This window comes from Ranitomeya variabilis, chromosome 1 (assembly GCF_051348905.1).
Source record: "Ranitomeya variabilis isolate aRanVar5 chromosome 1, aRanVar5.hap1, whole genome shotgun sequence".
Taxonomy (NCBI): domain Eukaryota; kingdom Metazoa; phylum Chordata; class Amphibia; order Anura; family Dendrobatidae; genus Ranitomeya; species Ranitomeya variabilis.
The window spans coordinates 404475615-404490685 of record NC_135232.1 but is presented as its reverse complement, the minus strand read 5'-3'; the positions used below and the strand labels follow the sequence as shown (position 1 = coordinate 404490685).

The window sequence follows — 15071 nt, the reverse complement described above, 5'->3', positions numbered from 1 at the left end:
ACGTTGAAATACTTACCTCTCCCTGCTCCACCGCCGTGACGTAGTCCACATTTCCTGGGCCAACTAAAGCCTTGAACCAGCCCTACCCCCCACAACTTTTGCCAAATGACCCCCAATTTCTTGTGCCCAACTATTATTATAAAGTTAATTAAGATTGACAAGCTTCAGAAACAAGAATGGATGTTTTTGCCATTAAAATGGGCACTGTAGGTGTTTTCCTGGCCTCCATGCACTGCCGACTATGCTTCCCCATTGACTTGCATTGGGTTTCGTGTTTCGGTCGATCCCCGACTTTTAGCGATAATCGGCCGACTGCACTCGACTCGACTCTGGACAAAGTCGAGTTTCACAAAACCCGACTCGATCTTTAAAAAATGAAAGTCGCTCAACCCTACTTATTAGTATTAAATACTTATGGGCATTGCCTACTAAGCAAAGCTGACACAGAGGGGAAAGGCATTGGCACCAATGTCACAATATGGATGGATTCATGTATGTGTATTTCTGCAGTTCTCCTTAACTAATTTTGCTGGTAGTAGTATTTTCAACTTCATGTTTGCTTTTGTTTCTGAATAAAATGGTGTACTTTTTTTTATAGTATTATGACTCCTGTTTTTATTGCTTTTTTAAATTCTGTCTTAGTACAGTTGCTATTTTTACATTAAAATATCTTGTATCAATGATATAGACTTCTTTCTGGAATGTTAAAAGTATCCAAAAATTATTGCAAAATTTGATCTAACAAAACACTGCATGTGTACCATCTATTAAGCAGATAACGGGTGTGCAAGTGACAGTAGCCTTAAGGTACCTTCACACTAAGCGACGCTGCAGCGATACAGACAACGATGCCGATCGCTGCAGCGTCGCTGTTTGGTCGCTGGAGAGCTGTCACACAGACAGCTCTCCAGCGACCAATGATGCCGAGGTCCCCAGGTAACCAGGGTAAACATCGGGTTGCTAAGCGCAGGGCCGTGCTTAGTAACCCGATGTTTACCCTGGTTACCAGTGTAAAATGTAAAAAAAACAAACAGTACATACTCACATTCGCGTCCCCTGCCGTCCGCTTCCCTGCACTGACTGAGTGCCGGCTCTAACAGCAGAGCGGTGACGTCACCGCTGCGCTCTGCTTTTACTTTACGGCCGGCACTCAGTCAGTGCGGGAAGCGGACGGCAGGGGACGTGAAGGTGAGCATGTACTGTTTGTTTTTTTTACATTTTACACTGGTAACCAGGATAAACATCGGGTTACTAAGCGCGGCCCTGCGCTTAGTAACCCGATATTTACCCTGGTTACCATTGTAAAACATTGCTGGCATCGTTGCTTTTGGTGTCAAATACGACGATATACGCCGATCTGACGACCAAATTAAGTTCTGGACTTTCTTCTCCGACCAGTGATATCACAGCAGGATCCAGATCGCTGCTGCGTGTCAAACACAACGATATCGCTAGCCAGGACGCTGCAACGTCACGGATCGCTAGCGATATCGTTTAGCGTGAAGGTACCTTTAGTGTAACATTGTAGATGAAGGTAACAGTATAATACTAATATATAAGCCAAGTATTATGATAATCTTAGTAAAATATGTATTGCCAATATCATACTCTTAAAATAGTTTTGCCAAATGCTTCTTAGTGTTGTCCTTAGAGCATGGATCAGTCTACAATAAAAAAAAAATAGACATAAATAATTAAAGAATTTACTTGCATCATAATTAACCCCTTAAGGACTGAGCCACTTTGTATGTTACTGACCAAGCCTCACTTTCCAAATCTGACCAGTGTCACTTTCTGTGGTAATAACTCTGGAACACTTTTACATATCCTAGTTATTCTGAGACTGTATTTTTCGTGACCTATTGCAATTCATGTCAGTGGTGAATGTTCGTTGATTATAATTTGCATTTATTTATGAAAATATAAAAAAGTTGCAATTTTTAAAATGTTATGCTTTAAAATCAGATAGGGATACCACACAAAATATTTAATAAATAACATTTCCCACATGTCTACTTTACATCTGCATCATTTAAAAAAATAAAATTTCTTAGAAAGGTAGAAGGGTTAACGGTTGATCAGCAATTTCTCATTTTTCCAACAATTTTTTGGGGGACCACATTACATTTGAATAGACTTTGAGGGGCCTGTTTGACAGAAAATGTCAAACTGTGACACCATTCTAAAAACTGCATTCCTCAAAGTGCTTAAAACCAAGTTCTTCCCAGAAGTGAAAGGAATGTGGAAGGAAAAATAAACATTTTATTTTAACAAAAATGATAGCCCCAATTTTTTTATTTTTACAAGGGTAACAGGAAAAAATTAACCACAATATTTGTTGCGCAATTTCTCCTGAGTACGTCGATATCCCATATGTGGGTTAAAACTATTGTTAGGGTGCATGTCAGGGCTCAGAATGAAAGGAGGGCCATTTGACTTTTGTGGTGTTTGCAGAGCTGCTGATAACCTAAACAGTGGAAACCCCCCACAAGTGATGACATTTTGGAAACTACACCCTTCAAGGAACAGACTTACTGTATAAAGGTGTAGTAAGCACCTTAAACACCCAGGTGCTAAACAGAATCTTATAACATTGAGATGTGAAAATGAAAAAATAAATTTCTCACAAAAAAAGTTACCTTTTTCACAAGGGTAACAGGTGAGGATGTCACATGTAACGTAAAGGACCAATTAGGAAAAAGTATAAAGTACAAAATGGACATAACAATGATGAAAAATCACATATACATGATAGAAAAAACTGATAAAATTTCACATCATCTAATGGCAGTTATTATTGTAAAATAAGGTCTGGACTAATGTTAAAACCCTATGGAGCTCTAGCTTCTATTTTAAATATCCAAAATGATTCCCGATTTGTGAGTTTTCTTTTTAAATCACCACCACTGACAGATCTATATATCTTCTTGATACCCATGAACTTTAATGAGGTAGTATCCCCTTTATGGACATGTAGAAAGTGTCTGGAACCTGTGGATATATGTACTGCATTGTGATTAGCGCATGCCGTTGGATGCATTTTTTCAGGGGACCTGTGGTGCAACCTACATACTGGATGTTGCACATAGTTACATTAATTGTCAAGTCTGCCCAATACAAAGCAGAAAGATACCTGTATAGGATGTGCTCTACACCCCTAATCTTCAAAGCAATCTGTTATCTGTGAAGAAATTCACAAGTCAAGAAAAATAAGTTATATTTCAAGATGACAGCTGTATCATCTCAAAAGAAGGTCACACACTAGCAGAAGGAAAAATCAAAGAGGAGCTGTGCCAGCTAAAATGCAAGAAAAGTGTATATTCTGCTAAACATGAACAGCACAAGAACTTTATCCATCTGTAGCACAGGCGCCTTACACATAGACTCAGAAGCAATAAGAAAGTTAGTTAAAAAACAACTTGCTGATGGTATTACATTCGATCTGTGTAATCAGACAATGAAACGTACTAGCTGTCTTAAAGGGAAAATGTCAAGAAAATCCTTTCCTAAGAATAGTACTACATTATCAGAAAATCAGAACAGCTACACAGTTGGCTATCTGCTTCACAGCAAAGATGAAGTTCCAGAGAAACTTGAAATATTTCTTGCTGAGGTATATAACAAATTTTGGTGAATGCCAAAATTTCTACGTGCAGATAATGGAAACAGAAATTGCAAAGATGACAAATTCTAAATCAGCATTTTGAAACTAAATAATAAAAGAATGTTTGGCATTTCCAAATCAGAATACTGCTGTGAACAGATGCTAACTAAGGGTAGCCATGTCTATACACATCAAAAACATAATAAGAAAATAAAGTTGCAACTTGTAGTGCTAAGGCATGTACACATTGTACAGTAGGGGAAATAAGTATTTGATCCCTTGCTTATTTTGTAAGTTTGACCACTGGCAAAGACATGAACAGTCTATAATTTTAAGAGTAGGTTAATTTTAACACTGAGAGATAGAATATCAAAAATAAAATCAAGAAAATCACATCATGTAAATTATGTCAATGTATTTGCATTTTGAAGTGAGAAATAAGTATTTGATCCCTCTGGCAAACAAGACTTAATACTTGGTGGCAAAACCCTTGTTGGCAAGCACAGAAGTCAGATGTTTTTGTAGTTGATAGTGAGGATTGCGCACACACATATCAGGAGGAATTTTGGTCCAGTCCTCTTTTGCAGATCATCTCTAAACCATTAAGATTTTGGAGGTTGTCGCTTGGCAACTTGGAGCTTCAACTCCCTCCATAAGTTTTCTATGGGATTAAGGTCTGGAGACTGGCTAGGCCACTCCATGACCTTAATGTGCTTCTTTTTGAGCCACTCCTTTGTTGCCTCGGCTGTATGTTTTCAGTAATTGTCCTGAAGGAAGACCCAGCCACAAGCCATTTTTAATGTCCTGGCGGAGGGAAGGAAGTTGTCACTCAGGATTTTACTGTACATGACTCCATCCATTCTCCCATTGATTCGGTGAAGTAGTCCTGTGTCCTTAGCAGAGAAAAACCCCCAAAACATAATGTTTCCACCACCATGTTTGATAGTGGGGGACGGTGTTCTTTGGGTCAGAGGCAGCATTTCTCATCCACCAAACACGGCTAGTTGAGTTAATGCCAAAGACCTCCATTTTTGTCTCATCTGACCACAGCATCTTCTCCCAATCACTCACAGAATCATCGAGGTGTTCATTGACAAACTTCAGATGGGCCTGCACATGTGCCTTCTTGAGCATGGGAACCTTGCGGGCACTGCAGGATTTTAAACCTTTACGGCGTAATGTGTAACCAATGGTTTTCTTCGTGACTCTGGTCCCAGCTGCCTTGAAATCATTAACAAGTTCCACCCATGTAGTTTTAGGCTGGTCTCTCACCTTCCTCGTGATCAAGGATACCCACAAGGTGAAATTGTGTGAGGTGCCCCAGATCGATGTCGGTTGACAGTCATTTTGTATTTCTTCCATTTTCTTACTATTGCACCAACAGTTGTCTCCTTCTCAACCAGCATCTTACTTATGGTTTTGGAGACCATTCCAGCTTTGTGCAGGTCTATGATCTTGTCCCTGACATCCTTATAAAGCTCTTTGGTCTTGCCCATGTTGTAGAGGTTAGAGTCTGACTGAGTCTGTTTACAGGAGTCTTTTATACAGGTGACTATGTAAGACAGCTGTCTTTAAAGGGACTCTGTCACCTGAATTTGGAGGGAACAATTTTCAGCCATAGGGGCGGGGTTTTCAGGTGTTTGATTCACCCTTTCGTTACCCGCTGGCTGCATGCTGGCTGCAATATTGGATTGAAGTTCATTCTCTGTCCTCCATAGTACATGCCTGCGTAAGGCAAGATTGCCTTGTGCAGGCATGTACTACGGAGGACAGAGAATGAACTTCAGTCCAATATTGCAGCCAGCAAGAAGCCAGCGGGTAAGGATAGGGTGAATCAAACACCCGAAAACCCCGCCCCTATGGCTGAAAATTGTTCCCTCCAAATTCAGGTGACAGAATCCCTTTTAATGCAGGTAACAAGTTGATTAGGAGAGTCTAACTGGTCTGTAGGAGCCAGAACTCTTAAAAGTTGGTAGGGATTCAAATACTTATTTCTCACTGCAAAATGGAAATACTTTTATATAATTTATACAATGTGATTTTCTGGATTTTATTTTTGATATTCTATCTGTCAATGTTAAAATTAACCTCCCCTTAAAATTATATACTGTTGATGTCTTTGTCAGTGGGAAAACTTAAAATCAGAAAGAGATCAAATACTTATTTCTCCCACTGTAAATATGAAATACTAGATGGTGGCCCGATTCTAACACATCGAGTATTCTAGAATATGTATGTAGTTTATTTATGAAGATTTCAGAATAATGCAATGAATACACAGGATTCGGCCGGGCGTGACAAATTAGCGAAGCGTGGTTCAAATCCTGCAGCAATTCTCGGCCGGACTGTGCCTGTCACTGATTGTTCACGGCCGGCCGCGACCATTCAGTGAAGCCAGGGCCAGCTGCAGGTTTTTGAGGGCCCCGGACGAAAGTCTCACAGCTCACGTAGCACATAACACAGCCCATGTAGTATATAGCACAGCCACGTAGTATATAGCATAGGCACATAGTATATAGCACAGCTATGTAGTATATAACACAGCCACGTAGTATATAGCACAGCCACGTAGTATATAGCAGCCATGTAGTACATAGCAAGCACAGCCACGTAGTATATAGCACAGTCCACACAGTATATAACAGCCACATAGTATATAGCACAGGCACGTAGTATATAGCACAGGCACATAGTATATAACACAGCTACGTAGTATATAGCACCGCCACTGTTGTGAATTCTGCTCTTGGGCTCCCTCCGGTGGTTGTTAGTGGTAGTGCAGTGTTCTCTGGATTATAGGCCAGGGCAGGTGTTTCTGCTTATTGCAGCTCTATTAGGTATTTAGGTTTGTAGGATCCATCAATCCCTGCCAGTTGTCCATTGTATCTTGGAGTGATTGCATCTCTGTCTGGCTCCTCTGCCCTGCTGTCATTTCAGCTAAGATAAGTGCCTTGTTTTGGTTCTCTGTAGCACGCATGCAGTGTGCTTTTATGTGCAGTGCAATCTATTGTGTTTTTGTCCAGCTTGACTTGTTTGGATTTTTCTGTCATGCTGGTTTCTCTGGAGATGCAGATATACATCCTTTGTCTTTAGTTAGATGTAGTATATAGTATTTTCTGCTGTGGAATTTTCTAGTGTTTTAATACTGACCGCTTAGAATTCTGTCCTATCCTTTCTATCTAGCTAGAAGGGCCTCTTTTGCTAAACTCTGTTTTTTTCTGCCTGTGTACGTATTTCCTCTTAAACTCACAGTCAATATTTGTGGGGGGCTGCCTATCCTTTGGGGCTCTGCTCTGAGGCAAGATAGGATTTCCCATTTCCATCTTTAGGGGTATTTAGTCCTCCGGCTGTGTCGAGGTGTCTAGGCCTGGTTAGGTACATCCCACAGCTACTTCTAGTTGCGGTGTCAGTATTAGGATTGTGGTCAGTACAGGTACCACCTACTCCAGAGATAGTCTCATGCGGCTCCAGGGTCACCGGATCATAACAGTACAACTGGCCAACAATGAGTTAAATGCATCTCAGAAGAAGGGAAGAAAAATCCTGAGTCTTTTTTTTTTCTGCAGTCTGTTTTGTCTTTCCTTCCCTCTTTTCCTCTGGGTGACTGAGGAGCTGTGTGCTAGCATGGATGTTCAGGGATTAGCTTCTCGTGTAGACCAACTAGCTACTAGGGTACAGGGTATTTCCCGATTATATTGTTCAGACTCCGGTTTTAGAGCCTAAGATTCCTACTCCTGAGTTATTTTTTGGGGACAGGTCTAAATTTTTGAGTTTTAAAAATAACTGTAAACTGTTTTTTGCTCTGAAACCTCGTTCTTCTGGTGATCCCATTCAGCAGGTTAAAATAGTCATCTCCCTGCTGCGTGGCGATCCTCAGGATTGGGCATTTTCCCTGGAATCTGGGAATCCTGCCTTGCTTAATGTAGAAGCCTTCTTTCAGGCTCTAGGGTTATTATATGATGAACCAAATTCTGTGGATCATGCTGAGAAGACCTTGTTGACCCTGTTTCAGGGTCAAGAAGCGGCAGAATTGTATTGTCAGAAATTTAGAAAATGGTCTGTGCTGACTAAATGGAATGAGGATGCTTTGGCGGCAATTTTCAGAAAGGGTCTTTCTGAATCTGTTAAAGATGTTATGGTGGGGTTTCCCACGACTATTGGTCTGAGCGATTCTATGTCTCTGGCCATTCAGATTGATCGGCGCCTGCGTGAGCGCAGAGTTGTGCGTGCTGTGGCGTTGTCCTCAGAGCGGATACCTGAGCCTATGCAGTGCGATAGGATTCTGTCTGGAGCTGAACGACGAGGATTCAGACGTCAGAATGGGTTGTGTTTTTACTGTGGCGATGCTTCTCATGTCATTTCGGTCTGCCCTAAGCGTATTAAGAGAATCGCTAGTTCAGTTACCATTGGTACCGTACAACCTAAATTTCTGTTATCTGTGACATTGATCTGCTCATTGTCGTCATTTTCTGTCATGGCGTTTGTAGATTCTGGCGCTGCTTTGAATTTAATGGACTTTGAATTCGCTACACGTTGTGGTTTCCCCTTGCAGTCTTTGGAGAACCCTATTCCTTTAAGGGGCATTGATGCTACACCTTTGGCTAAAAATAAACCCCAGTTTTGGACACAGGTGACCATGTGCATGGCGCCAGCCCATCGGGAGGATTGTCGCTTTTTGGTGTTGCATAATTTGCATGATGCTATTGTGCTGGGTTTTCCATGGTTGCAGGTACATAATCCGGTGTTGGATTGGAAATCTATGTCTGTGACTAGTTGGGGTTGTCAGGGAGTTCATGGTGACGTTCCTTTGATGTCAATCTCCTCTTCCCCCCCTTCTGAAATTCCAGAGTTCTTGTCTGATTTTCAGGATGTGTTCGGTGAGCCCAAGTCCAGTTCCCTTCCACCGCATAGGGACTGTGATTGTGCTATTGACTTGATTCCAGGTTGTAAGTTTCCTAAGGGCCGACTTTTCAACCTGTCGGTGCCTGAACATACCGCTATGCGGAGTTATATTAAGGAGTCTTTGGAGAAAGGGCATATTCGGCCATCGTCTTCACCATTGGGAGCGGGATTTTTTTTTGTTGCCAAGAAGGATGGCTCCTTGAGACCTTGTATTGATTATCACCTCTTGAATAAGATCACGGTCAAATTTCAATACCCTTTGCCTTTGCTTTCTGATTTGTTTGCTAAGATTAAGGGGGCTAGTTGGTTTACTAAGATTGAGCTTCGAGGGGCATATAATCTTATTCCTATTAAGCAGGGTGACGAATGGAAAACTGCGTTTAATACACCCGAGGGCCATTTTGAATACCTTTTGATGCCCTTCGGGCTCTCTAATGCTCCATCTGTTTTTCAGTCCTTCATGCATGATATCTTCCGGAATTATCTTGATAAATTCATGATTGTATATTTGGATGACATTTTGATTTTTTCCGATGATTGGGAGTCTCATGTGAAACAGGTCAGGATGGTTTTTCAGATCCTTCATGACAATGCTTTGTTTGTGAAGGGGTCTAAGTGTCTTTTTGGAGTGCAGAAGGTTTCTTTTTTGGGCTTTATTTTTTCTCCCTCATCTATAGAGATGGATCCGGTTAAGGTTCAGGCCATTCATGATTGGATTCAGCCCACGTCCGTGAAGAGCCTTCAGAAATGTTGGGGCTTTGCTAATTTTTATCGCCGTTTCATTGCTAACTTCTCCAGTGTGGTTAAACCCCTGACTGATTTGACGAAAAAGGGCGCTGATGTGACGAATTGTCCCTCTGCGGCTGTCTCTGCCTTTCAGGAGCTTAAACGCCGATTTACTTCCGCTCTGGTGTTGCGTCAGCCAGATGTTTCTCTTCCATTTCAGGTTGAGGTTGACGCTTCTGAGATTGGGGCAGGGGCCGTTTTGTCTCAGAGGAATTCTGATGGTTCCTTGATGAAACCATGTGCCTTCTTTTCCCGAAAGTTTTCGCCTGCTGAACGTAATTATGTCGGCAATCGGGAATTGTTGGCTATGAAGTGGGCGTTCGAGGAATGGCGACATTGGCTTGAGGGAGCCAAGCATCGCATTGTGGTTTTGACTGATCATAAAAATCTGATTTACCTCGAGTCTGCCAAACGGCTGAATCCTAGACAGGCTCGATGGTCTTTGTTTTTCTCCCGTTTTGATTTCGTGGTCTCATATCTTCCGGGTTCTAAGAATATTAAAGCTGATGCCCTCTCTAGGAGCTTTTTGCCTGATTCTCCGGAGGTCCTTGAACTGGTCGGCATTCTAAAGGAAGGGGTGGTTCTTTCTGCCATCTCCCCTGATCTACGACGGGTCCTTCAGGAATTTCAGGCTGACAAACCTGACCGCTGTCCAGTGGGGAAACTGTTAGTTCCTGATAAATGGACTAGTAGGGTGATTTCGGAGGTTCATTGTTCTGTGTTGGCTGGTCATCCTGGTATTTTTGGTACCAGAGATTTGGTTGGTAGGTCTTTTTGGTGGCCTTCTTTGTCGCGGGATGTGCATTCTTTTGTGCAGTCCTGTGGGACTTGTGTGCGGGCTAAGCCTTGTTGTTCCCGCGCTAGTGGGTTGCTTTTGCCTTTGCCGGTCCCTGAGAGGCCTTGGACGCATATTTCTATGGATTTTATTTCAGACCTTCCGGTTTCCCAGAGGATGTCAGTTATCTGGGTGGTTTGTGACCAGTTTTCTAAGATGGTTCATTTGGTGCCTTTGCCTAAGTTGCCTTCCTCTTCTGATTTGGTTCCGTTGTTTTTTCAGCATGTGATTCGTTTGCATGGTATTCTGGAGAATATTGTGTCCGACAGAGGTTCCCAGTTTGTTTCTAGGTTTTGGCGAGCTTTTTGTGCTAGGCTTGGTATTGATTTGTCTTTTTCTTCCGCATTTCATCCTCAGACAAATGGCCAAACCGAGCGAACCAACCAGACTTTGGAAACTTATTTGAGATGCTTCGTGTCTGCTGAGCAGGATGATTGGGTGGCTTTCTTGCCATTGGCCGAGTTTGCCCTTAATAATCGGGCTAGTTCGGCTACCTTGGTTTCGCCTTTTTTTTGTAATTTTGGTTTTCATCCTCGTTTTTCTTCAGGGCAGGTTGAGCCTTCTGATTGTCCTGGTGTGGATTCTGTGGTGGACAGGTTGCAGCAAATTTGGGCTCATGTGGTGGACAATTTGGTGTTGTCTCAGGAGGAGGCGCAACGTTTTGCTAATCGTCGTCGGTGTGTTGGTTCCCGGCTTCGGGTTGGGGATTTGGTCTGGTTGTCTTCTCGTCATGTTCCTATGAAGGTTTCTTCCCCTAAGTTTAAGCCTCAGTTTATTGGTCCTTATAGGATTTCTGAGATTATCAATCCGGTGTCTTTTCGTTTGGCCCTTCCGGCATCTTTTGCTATCCATAATGTTTTCCATAGATCTTTATTGCGGAAATATGTGGTGCCTGTTCTTCCCTCTGTTGATCCTCCGGCTCCTGTGTTGGTTGATGGGGAGTTGGAGTATGTGGTTGAGAAGATTTTGGATTCTCGTTTTTCGAGACGGAAGCTTCAGTACCTTGTCAAATGGAAAGGTTACGGCTAGGAGGATAATTCTTGGGTTTTTGCCTCTGATGTCCATGCTGCTGATTTGGTTCGGGCCTTTCATCTGGCTCGTCCTGATCGGCCTGGGGGCTCTGGTGAGGGTTCGATGACCCCTCTTCAAGGGGGGTACTGTTGTGAATTCTGCTCTTGGGCTCCCTCCGGTGGTTGTTAGTGGTAGTGCAGTGGTCTCTGGATTATAGGCCATGGCAGGTGTTTCTGCTTATTGCAGCTCTATTAGGTATTTAGGTTTGTAGGATCCATCAATCCCTGCCAGTTGTCCATTGTATCTTGTATCTTGGAGGGATTGCATCTCTGTCTGGCTCCTCTGCCCTGCTGTCATTTCAGCTAAGATAAGTGCCTTGTTTTGGTTCTCTGTAGCACGCATGCAGTGTGCTTTTATGTGCAGTGCAATCTATTGTGTTTTTGTCCAGCTTAACTTGTTTGGATTTTTCTGTCATGCTGGTTTCTCTGGAGATGCAGATATACATCCTATGTCTTTAGTTAGATGTGGTATATAGCATTTTCTGCTGTGGAATTTTCTAGTGTTTTAATACTGACCGCTTAGAATTCTGTCCTATCCTTTCTATCTAGCTAGAAGGGCCTCTTTTACTAAAGTCTGTTTTTTCTGCCTGTGTACGTATTTCCTCTTAAACTCACAGTCAATATTTGTGGGGGGCTGCCTATCCTTTGGGGCTCTGCTCTGAGTCAAGATAGGATTTCCCATTTCCATCTTTAGGGGTATTTAGTCCTCCGGCTGTGTCGAGGTGTCTAGGCCTGGTTAGGTACATCCCACGACTACTTCTAGTTGCGGTGTCAGTATTAGGATTGCGGTCAGTACAGGTACCACCTACTCCAGAGATAGTCTCATGCGGCTCCAGGGTCACCGGATCATAACACGCCACGTAGTATATTGCAGAGCCACGTAGTATAGAGCACAGGCCACGTAGTACATAGCACAGGCCACGTAGTATATAACACAGCCCATGCAGTATATAACACAGCCCACATAGTATACAACACAGCCACATAATATATAGCAGAGCCCACGTAGTGTAGAGCACAGCGACGTAGTATATAACACAGCCCACGCAGTATATAACAGCCCACGTAGTATATAGCAACATGGGCACCATATCCCTGTTAAAAAAGAATTAAAATAAAAAATCGTTATATACTCACCTTCCAGCGGCCACCGGATCCAGCCCAGGCCTTTAGCGATGCTCCGTTCCCAGTAATGCCTTGCGGCAATAAACCGTGATGATGTAGCGGTCTCGCGAGACCACTACGTCATCACGGGTCGTTGCCGCAATGCATTCTTGGGACCGGAGCGTCGCGATGAGTGGGAAAGGGTGCTGTGGACGCCGGAAGGTGAGAATATAATGATTTTTTAAAATTATTTTTAGCATTATATGTTTTTACTATTGATGCTGCATAGGCAGCGTCAATAGTAAAAAGTTGGTCACACTTACAGGGTTAATGGCAGCGTTAACGGACTGCGTTACACAGCATTATGCCCCGGTGTGACGCAGTCCGTTGAAATGACTGCTAAAACGCTATGTGGGCGCTGACTGGAGGGGAGTATGGAGGGGGCAATGACTGGAGGAGAGTAGGGAGGGGCCAATTCGCGGCCGGACTGTGCCTGTCGCTGATTGGTCGCGACCAATCAGCGACGCGGGACCGACAAACAGACGGAAGTGGACCTTAGATGATTTTATAGATAGATGAATAGCATTACTGCTATAAATAATAAGAAAAATGAAGATGCTTAACACATAATTCATGCATGCCCAGCAGCCAATGACAAGGCAATCTCCGGTTTTGCTGGGAACCCATCTAGTGTGAACACCTCCCTTAAGCTAAAGCCTGAATTTATGGGTAGGTAGGATCCTGCTGCAATTAAAACCACCACAGGCTGGAGGGCGAAGTGCTCAGTCAGAGAGCTAATATAGAAATAACAAAAGACTGACTGTTGCTTCCAAATCAGAAAACTGATGTAGCCATCTCTATCGTGTGAGGGATTGACTCAGTCAGCAGCTTCCCAAGGTAGACACAGGAACACTTCTTGTGGTAAATAACCTGCTGGTTTATTGTCGAACAGCATAAACCATAGCAGGGTTCAGGAAAGTAAACAGAGCCTTTCTGGAATAATGGCAAAGCAAAAATATAACGTATAGCAAAGTCCGTTTGTCTGAGGGATTCGCCCGCTCATACGACCATGTGTCTTCAAGTCAACCTAGAGCCACCGTTTGGAGTCTTCTCTCAAAACCACAACACACAAGCTGCCTCTCAAGTCCAGCTATTTATACCCAGACCATGTGACTGATTACATGACTGTGACATCACACAGGTCCTGTCAGTACATGGCTATACCAACTGCAGGTGGAGATAAGCTGGATATCTTCCCACCCACTCTATAAATGTCCACATAAAACTAGCCCATGTATGAAACTTTAAGTTAACCATCAAAACACGTAGTGTGCTGGAGGAAACACTCTGGTTTCACATCACTGACACCAATATGCGCAGTGACACATATCTCCCCTCATATACCGTGCCATTGACTGTCACAGTACATAACAAAAAAAATAAATAATTTTGTTTTTTGAAATTAAAGACCTTGGAAATGTGCCATCTTTTCTTTGGACCTGGATTCTTAGATTATAAGATGGAAGCTTTCTTCTAAAACAAAGTGCAAAAATCAACTCCATTCTCAATCAGTTTGGAATGTCAGAAGCCAAAGGTATACCCCAATGGAAGCATCCTACTTAAAGTTGGAAGATGATCTGTTACTTAATGAGAAATACAGACAAGCAGTTGGGGCACACGAGACATTCGGCAACATGGAGGAGCTTGTGAAGCATCTGGTCCAGGTCCAACAGCAGCACCAGCTCGCCAGTCAACAGCAGCAAATGGTGCAACAGGAGACAAACTGTTTTGTACAGCAGCAGCAGCGACAGCAGCTGAAGGTGCTAATGCAGCAAATCGAACTCCTCGTTGAGTCAGTTCGTGGGAGGCTGACGGTCTCCTTCCCAACTCCAGGTGATAACTCATACGTCTGGAAAACGGTAAGACAAGCCGTGCAAAAAAAATGACCCCAGGGGATGATGTGATAGCCTTTCTGACTGTTTTCGATAGAGTGGCTGAATGGGAGAAACTTCCGCCAGAGCAGTGGGCAGAGGTGCTGGCGCCATATTTGTTGGGAGAACCGCAAAAGGCGTATTATGACTTTGCCCTTCAGGATGCCAAAGAATACACCACATTAAAAACTGAAATCTTGGCATGCCTGGGAGTAACGATGTCTGTTAGAGCCCAGTGAATCCACTGCTGGGCATATGCTTGCAACAAACTCGCTTGCTCACAAATGTTTGACTTGTTGAGCCTAGTCCAAAAGTGGTAGCAACCAGAAATTTTCACTCCCGCCCAAATCGTCGAGTGGTTCGACAGGTTTATCCACTCCCTTCCCAAGCCAATGCAGACTTGGGTTGCCCAGCACGACCCTTGGAATGCAGAAGACCTGGTTGAGAGATACCAGGTTGTTAAGAAATCACTCAGGAAACCACACATTGCCACTTCGCCGTACTGGGATACCCAAAGGGGGCGGGCTCACCATGGAGGGTGGCTACACCCACAAATGTGCAAATGGGGGGCATCCCAATCCGCTGAGGGGTTTCCTAAGGCTGTTATTAAGGATGTGGTCTGTTGGTGATGTCACTATCCTGAACACGTAGAGGCCTAGTGTCATATGTCCCCTGAACCAATAGACTGCACCATAGGCAGGTGCTACTCCTATTATGTCTATCTGACCTGCAGTGTGGATCCGGCAAGGGGTCGCAGTCATGTACCATGTCCATCAATGGGGTAATGGTTCTTGGACTTTTGGATTTAGGCAGACTAGTGACCCTAATCAGTGCTACAC

At 43.4% G+C, this 15071-nt stretch overlaps 1 protein-coding gene across 1 annotated transcript in view; it reads right to left on the bottom strand.

The window, feature by feature from the left end:
- Positions 1-1283: 1283 nt before the first annotated feature.
- LOC143762310 (uncharacterized) overlaps positions 1284-15071 on the bottom strand; it is a 167526-nt gene continuing 153738 nt past the window's right edge. Inside the window, exon 9 of the mRNA XM_077249180.1 lies at positions 1284-1664. The gene's annotated coding sequence lies outside the window, so the exon portion shown is untranslated. The remainder of the gene's footprint in view (positions 1665-15071) is intronic.